The following is a 12,451-nucleotide window of genomic DNA, read 5'->3' as shown; positions in this document are numbered from 1 at the left end:
TCTTCTCAAACCTGAGCAGGCCTCGGCCTTTCCTCATAAGAGAGAAGCTCCAGTCCCCCACTCGTCCTCATTGCCCTCTACTGGAACTGCTCCAGGAGCTCCTGTCCTGAGGAGCCCAGAACTGGACACATTAAAGGACCATTTTCTACCTGAAAAGAGACTGTAGTCAGGTGGGGGCCAGTCTCCTCCCCAGGCCTACAGTGAGAGGACTAGAAGAAGTGGCCTTAAGCTGAGGCAGAGATGAGACAGATTTTTTCACAGTTTTAGGGTGCTCAAACATTGGAATAGGTTGCTCAGGGAAGTGGTGGAGTTACCATTCCTGCAGGTGTTTTAGAGACATCTGGATCTGACACTGGGTGATGTGGTTTAGGAGTTACGGTGTAGAGTGGGGTGGACAAACCATGCTCCCCTGTGCCATGCCATGACCCACCCACAGTTGCCCACATCCCATTGGGAAGCCAGGACTGGCACAAACTCCCACCTGTGTGACAGCTTCCCTTCCCTGAGTGTTCAGAAAGCCTTGTGGAGCCACAGATGCCACCTGTGACAGCCCCACAGGCAGCAATGCCTGGAGGTGGCACACTGGCCCAAGCTGTGGGTGCCCTGACAGAGCACCACCCTTGCAGCTGGGTTCTGAAGTGACTGCAATTGTGTGTTATTGACCCAAAAGCAAAAAAACCCTTCAGAGAGCTGCCAAAGAGTAAAAGAAGATGTATGCGTTGGCTGGAAAGTGCTACAATACATCAAGACTCTGCTGAGAGTCTTGGTAATGTGTTTGGGAATTTCATCTTCCTCTGGCCATTTGTCATTATTGACCATCACAGCTCCAATCACAGCTCACAACAAGAAATGGCACCTGATGCCTCTTGTTCTTCTTCATGGATAGCTTTGAATTGACTCTTGAAATAGTGTGATTATTTCTTAAAAATGTGAAAGAGTATTTTCCTCATCATAAGTAATCTGTTGGAAAATGACAGAACATACTGTTCTCTCTTCAGTTGTCACTTGCATTAAAAAACTTAGGGCTTATTCTAGGCTGGCCTTACAACTGCTGCTTCAGCACTTCAATACATAATTTTTTTGAATTGCAGAGATCACTGCATCTCCATGGAGGGCCAGAGGAATGAATTATCTGCATCAGGTACGTTCCCGCTCCTCTAGCTTAGAGGACAATTGTTGGAATACAGATTTTTTCCCCCTTTTCTCTGGTTTTCATCCTTTGCTCAGCATTAGTGCTCATTGCACCACTTTGACCTTGTAAGCAAAGATACCAGCTCTATGCAAGATTGCTACTTTCTTCCTAATATTCTGAAATGTCCAACAAAATCCAGTTCCTAGCAAATTTTATGCTTTCCCCAGAGGAATATCTGAAGCCTCTCTTGATGGTTTTTAATTAAGGATTAAGGAGTAGAACTTGCATGCACAGGATGTGTGTGACTCAGTATCCAGCCCTAACATTTTTCAAAGTATGGGGGATTCTATATCTCCATACCCTAAAAAAGTTGCCACAAGCAAAACAAAGGCCAGAAAACAATTCTCCTTCCCTTCCAGAAAGCTGCTAATCTAAAGGTGAATACACAATTTCTGAGCAGTGGTTTTTTTTTTACAGACTTTGCTATATTTATTCTTTAAGAAGTCAGGCCTCTCCCTCATAAAAAGGACTGTGTGTCTCAGAAAAAAGTGAAGATAAGCTCCAATTTCATAGTGATTGTGCTTCCTACTGCGCTATCCTTCTCAAAAAAATAGCTCCCAGGTACTCCTCCAAATTTGGGGATTACTCAGACTGTTCAAGGAGTAAATAACTGTTCAATGGATGACAGAAAGATTCATTAAGAGAAAAAGAAAAAGGCAGGGCAGGTTAGATTAAAATGTCAGCAATGAGCAGCTGTTCGTAGCTTCCCACAACAGCTGCTGCTGTAAAACTGCCTGGATGATACTTCCTCAAGCTCCTGGCCTCTCCATGGACTGGGCATAGAGTTATACAGTTTATTTTCCCTAAGGTAACCTGACCTCTCAAACCAGATCCCCTTGGTCAGAGCAGAACGTTTGTTGGAAATAATGAAATTTGAGGAGAAGTTTATCAGAATTTGATCAAGGAAGAGTATAGTCCAAAAGACCACTGTTTATCGACAACTGGCAATCTTCCACAAATATTCCTCCTATGCTCTCCTTCTGCAGCTCACCTAAATGTTTCTCACATCTCCCTCACTCTCTGCTCAGCCTGGCAGTGCACCACAAACACACCCTGTGGCAGACCTGAGGCAAGAATACACATGAGAGTTGCCCAGAGCAGTTCTGGAAGATGGACATCTTTCCCTGCCCTCCTTGCTCCTGGGCAGACAGGACAAACATCCTTCTGGGCCAGTTTGCACGGGTTGCTGCCTTCCTACATCTGTGTTGTTACCCTTTGGAATTCCAGCTCACTATGCATGAAGAAATTGTGAGATTGCAGTGATTAACAAGCTTAACATGGGTCTACAATGTCACAATATTGCAATAAAGGTCATCACCTTTTGGATTGCATAAACAACAGCAGAGTCTGCCAGATATGAGAAACCATCCTGGACTCCGCCAGTCATGCTCAGCACTGGTTGGGTCTCTGGGGAAGTGCTGCCAAGTTTTTGGGTGGTGTTTTATTCAAAATGGAACAATGGCACAGTGCAAGGGGCTGTGAGAAGGGTCCAAGGCTCAGGACACACAGCCAAGGAGGAAATGGTTTCTTTAGTTTAATGAAAGCTCAGCTCTAATCACAGCCTACAAATACATACAACACAGAGCTGGGAGGGAGCAGAAGGGAATAAACAAATTTCCATAATGGAGGCCTTGCTGCCATTATGAAAGGGATTATGAAAAACACAGGAAGAGATTGTTTTAAAAGATTGAAGAGGTTTCATTTTCAGTTTGTTTGTTTTTCATAACTACTGGAAGAAATATTTTATAAATATTGATAACTATGTGTAAGTTTGTTTTGGAACAGTTGACTTTATCTGGCAAGGTCTCCTGAAGCCCAGATTTTTGATATAAGCACAATGGGAAAGATATGGGCGTGCCAAGATTATGATCCACTGAGCTTGATAGAAGATGCATAGAGAGAGGGCCTTAAATCAGATTTTGTGCATTGTGTATGGATTCTATAAATCATCATAAACGTGACAGAAAATAAAATAACCATGGTTATGTGAAAACAGTATCAATACCCACTTCTTTCCTCAATAACTCTTGAAGGTGGCAAAATTGAACCATCAGAGATTAATAATTAGAATCATATAATCTTTTAGATTGGAAAAAACCATTAAGATCATATAGGCCACCACTAAATCATGTCCCTAAGCACCATATCATAGCTCTTAAATACCTCCAGGAATGGTAACTCAGCCACAAGCAGCCAGTTTCAGTGCTTAACAACCCTTCCAGTGAAGAAATTTTCCCTAATACCTGTCTAAACCTCCCCTGTTTCAGTTTGATGCCTTTTCCTGTTGTCCTGTTTCTTGTTATTTGGGAGAAGAGACCAACCTCCCCTACAATTTCCTTTTAGGCAGTTGTAGAGAATGATAAGGTCACCCCTGAGCTTCCTTTTCTTCAGGCTGACCACCCTCAGTTTCCCCAGCTGCTCCTCACAGGGCTCATGTTCCAGACCCTTTCCCAGCTCCAGTGAACAGTGTACCAGTCCAAGCCAGGTTTTTTCCAGAAGAATTCTGTGGGAAGTGGTGTCAAGGGCTTTGCTCACGTCTAGACAACATCTAATTGTGCATTCCGGAGTCAGCTGGATTTAAGATACTAATGTTTGTTTTTCAGTTGAATATTTGCTAAGACAGATTGTAAAGTACCAATTTATGATTGTGATAATTGCCATAAAGTATTAGCAACATTTGATGTAGGAGGGCACTGTTATGCTTGTTTCATGCCAGATTTTCCCTTGGCCTCATTAAAGTGGTTAACTTTGTCAGGAATTGTCAGTATTAAAGGAAAACACGATCAGAAGATCAAGTGGGCTGTGTATTCACTTACATTTTGACTCAAACCTGTTCTCTGTCACTGACTTGCCAAAGCTCCATGTGTTCTGAGCATTCTTGCTTCCAAATGTCGGGCCCAGTCTTGCAATCCTCACATCCATTGTTTTACTGAGGTAAATGGAACTGCTGGTGGGATAGCACCCAAGGGGCTGGGTGTCCAGGTGTCACTGTCATATTTTCTGAAAAATCCCTTCCCTAGGATTTCTTCTCCTGGGAAGCTGAGAAGCCTCAGAAAAGAATGTAAATAATAATTATCTGATTTGCTTCTCCTGTGTTTGCTGCTTTGGAATGTGGTCTGGACATTGTCTACCAACAGGTGCATGTTTGAGTGGTTTCATGTGAATTGTTTTTACTTAATGACCATCAATCTTCAGCTGTGTTGGACACTGAAGAGTCAGTCACGAGTTTTTATTATTCATTCTTGTTAAGCCTTCTGCCTGTGTCCTTCTCTTTCTTTAGTATAGTTTTAGTACAGCATTCTTTAATATAATATAAGTACATAAAATAATAAATCAGCCTTCTGAGAACATGGAGTCAGATTCTCATCTCTCACCTCGTCGTGGAAACCCCAGCAAACACAACATCCAGGTGAGAGACAGGTCAGTGATAAAAAAGTTCTGTTTAAAATACTTCATTGCTGTGACAAGTTGCCACAGCTGAACAGCACTATCTAGCATGGCATTCTTGATCCTTATCTCCTTCAGAAACTGAAAATACAGCTTTTTTATTGAAACATGCAACACCACTATGCTGGGCAATTCTAAGCTAAAGCACTCCTTACTCTGGTACAACTCCCCATAGCTATACACAAAATATTTTGGCTGGTGCTGATGTCTGCACATATTGGTTCCAGTGTCCATGAAATAAAATAGTCAAAGTTAATGAAAACCAGGAAGCCTCCTTTGCTTGGCTAAGGGAGCTAAGGTTCTTTGTATTAACTTGCAGTTTTGTCCTGAGTGCTCATGCTTGCACCCTCAGGAGCCAGTTCTATTGCACTCAGTATCCACTACCTAAGACTGGGGAAAGGAACTCATTGTCAGGAGTTTTATTCCGGTTGTCTCTTTTTGTCCTTGAATTATAATAACTATAATTCATATCATTTAAGGGGTAGCCAGGTAAGTGGAAATACCCCTTTGTCAACAAGTGTATTTCCAGCAGCAGAGCAGAACCCTGCTCTGGGAAGCAAAGATGTAGGAGATGCAAGCAGTTATGGGGTGACACAGTACAACATGTGTCAGGATACCAGCTTTAGAGAAATGCATACAAATGTTTTTGTTCTGCTTCATTTTTAAGGCAGTTTTGGGGAAAACATGAAGAAATTGATGATATTTCATTGCCTTTAATTCTTTGATTTCACAGACACTTCTATACCTGTTTTTTTCCTATTTAACCTTGAAAATTGTTTGACTTAGGATCAGAAATTCTGCACACACTGCATATTTGTTTTATGAAACCTGATAACAGCTGGAAAAGACCAGGGCCTTCCCTGGCAATGGGAATAAACCTCTCAGTCATGAACTGCATCTCTCAGCAGTTTGTCCTGTGTGTGTCTTGCATCACATGCTGTCGTCTTGCAGTCATGAGTCACTTGCTTCAGCTCCCACTGCTCAGGATATCAGCTTGGCAAAGCTGCACAGATTATTCCCTGGGGAAATGTGCACACAAAGCAGTGGGGAGCCAGGCCACTGCAGTGCTGGAAACAGAACAGATTTGCATTTGAGTTTTCAAGCTGCAGGGTGTACATGCTAAGTTGACTAATACCACATCTATTTCTAGTCCTGTTACCTGGGTAATGGTGATTTCATTTTGTTCTTTTCCTTCAGTGGTTACAAAGAGATTTTCTACTTTAAATTAACCTTTAAAAATCTGAATGAAATACAGTAAGTTGAGACACGAGCTACATAATTTTTACAGCTGTTGTAATTTTTCACTAATTAGCAAAATAGTAGTAATAGAGGACAGATTTCAGGAGTCTGAGAGAGGCTGGTTCTGTCCCAGGCTGGAAATTCCTTCTAATTTGCTCTTGTTTTTGTCTGTGTTATTAGGGGACAACCCTCCCTACTCTTGTCACTTTGACCATTGTAATTAGTAGCAAAGTCTAACCTATGTAGTTCTGAAAGTTTCCTGGATTTTTCTCCTTAGTACAAAAATAAAATGGTAGAATTAAATCAGCAGACATTATTAGGATTTAATACCAAACTTTGAAACTTGCATTCTCAATGATTTTTCTCCAGGACAACTATCAACCTCTACAATTAAATAAGCTAAACTGATAAAAAAGATACAAAAATTGCAGGAGATAAATGGGCAAAAATGAAGAGTTGTCATCTGGTTCTCGCAGATATTTGAGCTGTCTAACATTATCAGCAGCAGTGGCAGGTTCCTTGGGTAGATAACATCATTGTCCACAGACAGTTAGAGATAATCAGCAAAAATGTGTGAGCAAGCCCTGAACATGCCAGTGGCCAACTGCAAATTCCTGTGCCTGGCATTACAATGCAATACAATACTTCCTACTCTTGGCAAGCAACTCTGTACAGCTCAGGCCCTCAGTGGCCAATTTTGCAGCTTGGGAACAGCAAAGCAATTCTTACCCTCTTGCCAGAACAGGTTCCCAAGCAGATTTCTAGGGGAGAAAGAGTTGGCTGGAAGGCAGTACAGACCTTGTGAGTGATTCCTATCAAAGGGGCTAATTAAAGAGTTGAAGGCTTTATTTTCAGAAACAAAATTATTCCGTGACAATATTCTGCAAAGGCAAGTACACATTATTGGATTAGACAAGTGTTTACAGTTCAAGCCTTAATTTTATAGTAGATGTCTCCCAGATGTTTATCATAGTGGCAAAGCCTATAAAAACATGGGGCAGCACTTGATGGAGATCTGTTCCCTAAACTGAGACTGGAATTCATTTTCCTGAAGGGCCTAGCTCTTGGCACTTCCAAGTTTTTTCACAGACTTGTCTCAGCGAGGTAAGATTTAGTCAGGAACTCTCTCCCCATCCCCATTCCTTGCTAAAGAGCAAAATCTCCTTGTAGAGAGCTATTTTAGTATTGTATCCTCCTTTGAGTATCATCACTGAGAGGGTCCAGGCTGGAACCTCACCAAACCTTCACTGACTGAAAGCATTCAACAGCAGAAGGGAACTCTAATGAATGACACACTCACAAATCTTACTGGACTAAGAGAAGTCTGGCTTTTTTGTCATTAAGAAGATCTTGAACGATTATTTCAACCTTTTCCTGTTCAGTTTAATTCTTTATTTCACTGACCTAGTATGCATGTTTTTGTGCTGCTCTGCCCACAGGAGAGCTGTGAGTTTGGAGGGTGAGCTGTTCTGCGGATGAGGAATTGGCTGGATGGACGCAGGAGTCGTGGGCAGTGGCTCCATGTCCAGCTGCAGGCTGGGATGAGGGGTGTGCCTCAGGGCTCTTGCATGGCTTCCCCAGTGGCACAGACAGTGGATCCAGCTCACCCTCAGCACATTCGCAGGGGATGTTAAGCTGAGAGGGGGAGGTTGCACTATGGAAGCATGGGACCATGCAGAGGGACCTGAGCAAGCTTGGGAAGTGAAAGCACAAGAATCTCACGAGGTTCAACAAGGCCAATGGCAAGGTGCTGCACCTGGGGCAGTCCCTGAGTCACAGAATCATCAAGATTGGAAAAGACCAGCAAGACCATCCAATTCCATCATCATCCCAACAGCACCATCACCACCCCTAAAGCACATCCCAAAATACCGCATCCATCCAGATGGCTGGGCACAGGGGTCGGTGCCACGACGATGTGAGCGTGGAATAGGTGTGGTGGGCACAAGTGTGAGAGTGCAGAGGGTGTGTGCAGAGCAGGAGTGTGAGCACAAGTGGGGTGTGCAAGCAGGGCACCGTGGTGGGTACAAACAGCTGAAGCAGCACTGCAGTGGGAGTGTACAGGGCACCACTGGGAGTGTGCAGGGCACTGCCCTGAGCTTTGGAGGTACTGGAATATCCAGAGCTGCAGTTGGCAAGGCCACCTGAAAGCCTCTGGAGAAGGACTGAGGGACAAACCAAGGGAGAGGGTGTTACTGTGGGAGGCTGCTCTTGGCCACCCAGCCAGGAGGTCAACTCCAGCAAATGATTCTTTAAAGAACCAAGGGACACCTCCAAACCAGCTGCCCTTGTCCCTGTGGGGGAACTCAGCTTGCCAGGTGCTCCCTGGAACACCACACAGCTGGGCCCAGCAGCCCCAGGAGGTTCCCCGAACACTTGGACCACAACTCCTCAGTGCAGGGGCTCGGGGGCAGCTGGCAGAGGCGCCCTCTGGGATCTGGTGCTCATTCCCAGAGGGGCTCTCGTGGCTGCTGGGGATTGTCTGGGCCACAGCGACCGCGCAGCCGCCGAGTTTCAGATCTCTGCTGCTCTGCCCGCGCCCGGCTGGCTCCGAGATGGGCCGGGCACAGCTGAGCCTGCCTGGAAAAGCAGCAGCTTTTATCCATGTGGCCATGGCAAAGCTGCTGTGCCAAAGGGATCCTTTCACCTGTGTGCAAGAAGCCAATCCCCACACAGAGTTCAGCTATTTCCTTTATTTACAGTTCTGCACAGGAGGAGCTGCTGGGTGGCAAATCCACAAAGGCAGCACAGCAACTATCAAAACTTTTCACTATTTATATATTTTAGTGAACAAAGGCATTCATGTTCATTGGCTACCAGTTATATGGTTCTCTCACTGATTTCACATATTATTTCCTTTTAAAATTATTTTAACATTGTTATAGTATAATTACAAAATACTTATACATTACATTCATATATATGCACTATATAATGTTCTATATCATATATACATGATAAATATTATGATATTCAAAATATAATCATTATGAAAAGTAGATGTAGAGGTATTATAAATATTAAATAATATGGAATATTTAATTTGTATGTTATAATAATGTTTTTGCTATTTCTTACGTATTAATATAATAGTTTCTGTTATTCTGTTAGCTATTATTATTAACTGTATCATTAACTAATATGAATATCTTGATATTTTCTTCTACTGGATATAAGATTTCTTTGCTTTTTAGTTCTAACCAATCTTTCTCTATGCTCAGTCTTTCTTTTCTTCTGAAGAGGTTCGTTTATGTGGTATTCACATTCTGTGAACAGAGACATAATTCTCTCCCCCAGGATTTTTCCTGGGGAAGGCAGTGAGAACCTCAGAGAAGAAAACAATTCTTATCTCTATTCATTGCTCCTGTTGTTTTGCACATATGGAATGTGTTATGGAGATTGTTTACCCAAAGTGATTTGTTAACTGGATACCAGTGAAGGTTGTTTTGATTCCTTGGCCTATTGGGTCAAAGCCGTGTCGACTGTCTGAGATAGTCACGGGTTTTTCTTTAGTATCTCTTTAGAGTAATATTCTGTAGTATAGTATAGTATCTTTTTAGTATGTAATTTAGTATAGTATTAGTGTAATATAGTATAGCTTAATAAAGCAATTGTTCAGCCTTCTGAATCATGGAGTCAGAGCACATAATTCCCTGGCTGGGGGATCGCCTGTTTCTACAATACTTTTTTCTCACTGGGTTTCTGGTGTCACTGGGCCAGGAGTTGATGGTTGCTGTCTCCCTGTGCCAGAAGTACCTTTTTCCCAGCTGGAGCTGATTTCAGCACAGTTGCTGGGTTGGCTTTATGAGTTTTGTCCTTATCTGGGAAGTTGTGCCAAATGTCCTTGTGGTTGTCACTCTGCATCCTTGGTGTTCCCTCTGAGCAGGAGCTCCTTCTCCCCAGGCTTTGTGCCCCTGCCCTTGATCTGACATGGCTGGTGCCTCTCAAGCCCTAAGCCTCAGCCAGGCCATTCTCCCGACGAGGAGCGATGTCCCTGAGCCCTGGAACATCACAGGCAGCCCGTGTGGCACCGGGCAGGCTCTGGGCCTGTGGGGCCGGGCCTGGCGCTGGCAGCGGGCACTGATTGTCCGGCTGTGCCCTCAGGCAGGGCCAGCAGAGCAGCGCCCGCAGCGCCCGCCTGAGGCGGGACGGGCGTTTCTTGCGGGGAGCCGGCTGCTCCCTGAGGGCCTGGGCTCCCCCCTGGGGAGCTGGGGGGCTGCTGGGGCTGTGCAGGGCAGGGCCCCGGCTCTGTGCCCCTGCTGCCTTCACCTGCTCTGCCAAGGGAGCTGAGGGGTCTGGGGGGCTGGTGGAGCTGTGCGGGGCAGGGCCCTGGCTCTGTGCCTCTGCCGCTTTCACCTGCTCTGCCAAGGCAGGAGAAGCTGCTGCCTCTGCCCAGTCCTGGGGAACAGTGTCAAGGTCCTGTAGGAGCTGTGGGTACTTGGGGTTGATCCAAATAGTGTGGATGGTGATGCATTCCAAGTCCTTCTGTGACTCCTTTTTGTCACTGTCATCTCTCTCTTGGGACAACTTTGGGTATCGTCTGACTTCTCCTTCGGACAGCTCTTGGCCAATGGAGTGTTCCCATTGGGGAAACATTTTGTTGCTGTTGTTTTCTTCTTGCAGCAGCTCTTGGATTCTCATGTCCAGCCATTTGGATAGCTCTTGGTGTCTCTCAAATTCCTGGTGGCACAGGTCTGGGTGTATCTCACCCTCTGACAGCTCCTGGTCTCTTTTGTCAACCTGCTTGTACAGCTCTTGGACATTCACATCTTGCTTTTGGGAGGGCTCCTGGCATGTCACAAATTCCCCATTGAACAACTCTTGGTCTCTCTCAAATTCCACTTGAGACAGATCTTGATATTTATCTTCCCTTTGGGACAGCTCTGGGACACTCTCCTTTCCCCACTGGGCCAGTTCCCAGCCCACATAGGGTTCCCTCTCTCTCTCCTTCCTGTCCAAGTCCCACTCTACAGTCTGTGGCCCTGGCAGCTCTGAACCCCCTACTGCCCCATGCCCCTGCTCACTGAGGGCTTCCAGCCACCCAGGGCGGGGGCTGAGGGGGCACCTGGGGCTGGGGGGGCAGCCAGGGCTGGGGGAGAACCTGGGGCTGTGTGGAGCAGGGCTTTGGCTCTGTGCTGTGGCTGTGGGGGAAGGAGGCGACTGCCTTGGCACATCAGGGGCTACAGGGCCCTGTCCTCCAGGCAGCTGCTCTCCAGCCTCATGCCAGCTCCCTCCATCCCCTCTGCCTCCATGGCTGGCCATCACCTGGGGTTTCATGCGCCGGCCCCGCTGCTCCGTGGCAGGGGAGGAGTTGGGGTTCACCTCCTCTGTGAGCGGCTCTGTCGTGCTCTGCCACAGAGGCTCTCAGGGGAGCTGCTGCCTCCTGGCAGAGTGGCTCTGCTGGGACTGGGCACCCCAGGGTTCTGCACCCCTCAGACACTCCTCAGACACCCTCAGACACCCCTCTGGCAGGGCAGGGCTCTGCCATGTCACAAGGGCCTCTGGGTGCCACCATGTCCTGCATCACCACAGGCCCTGGCACCACACACCCGTGTCACAAAGGGCCACACCCCACATCCCTTCAACTGCTGACCCCACTGGAACTGGCATGGAGCAGCCCCTGACGTGTCCAGGCACCTGTGAGGCTTTGGACAGGTCCCACACGACAGCCCCAGCCCCACCCTGCAGAACCCTGGCTCTGGAGGCTCCTCAGGGATGGAGGAGCTCCAGATGGACCCAGCCAGGGAGCTGTGGGCAGTGGCTCCATGTCCAGCTGCAGGCTGGGATGAGGGGTGTCCCTCAGAGCTCTGCCTTGGCCCCAGGGCCCTTGCATGGCTTCCCCAATGACAGAGTTGGCCACAGACTGCAGCTGTTTCAGTTTCAGAATTTCAGAGCTCTGCTGCTTTCCCTGGCCCCTCTGGCTCCCACAATGGACCAGGCACAGGCAAGCATGGCTGGAAAAGCAGTATCTTTGGATCATGTGTCCATATTGAAGCCACCCTATGTCACTCCCCTGGGATGATGCACAGGCTCTGGGCCAGCCTCTTTTACACAAGAAGGAACTCTGTTCCTGTTTTACCTGAGGACTCATGGTTTAACTTTACTAGTGACACTGGTAGGGATAGATCAGTTTTCTTTGTCTGAACAATTACTTCTGCATTCCTGAAAATTATGTGCCTGTCAAAAAACTGTGATTGATTTTAATTGATCCCAAGCAGGTGCAGGGCCTGCCAGCACCTGAGGTGGGGCTGCAGCACCCTGTGCAGGATTTGACTATACATGAATTCCTTTAGATGTGTTGCTGGTGACAGGCAGGCCAAGAGCTTTCCAAGTGTCCATCTCCCACCTATCCTGGCACTCTGCAGTGCACATCTTGCCACATTACCACTCCAGTTTTCAATTTTCATCAAGCAGTGACAGGGTGTGATCTACTAATTTCCCTTGAGCAATCTTTTAGTTGCTGCTATCTCTTACTCAAAGTTCATACACCTTGAACTTCATACCTTTGGAATTCAAAGTTATGAATTTCAAGGTGTATGAACAGCTGTGTCCTGTCTCCAGCCTACTCCAAAA

Source organism: Melospiza melodia, chromosome 2, assembly GCF_035770615.1.
Source record: "Melospiza melodia melodia isolate bMelMel2 chromosome 2, bMelMel2.pri, whole genome shotgun sequence".
Taxonomy (NCBI): Eukaryota; Metazoa; Chordata; class Aves; order Passeriformes; family Passerellidae; genus Melospiza; species Melospiza melodia.
Note: the sequence above shows the minus strand (reverse complement) of the source record.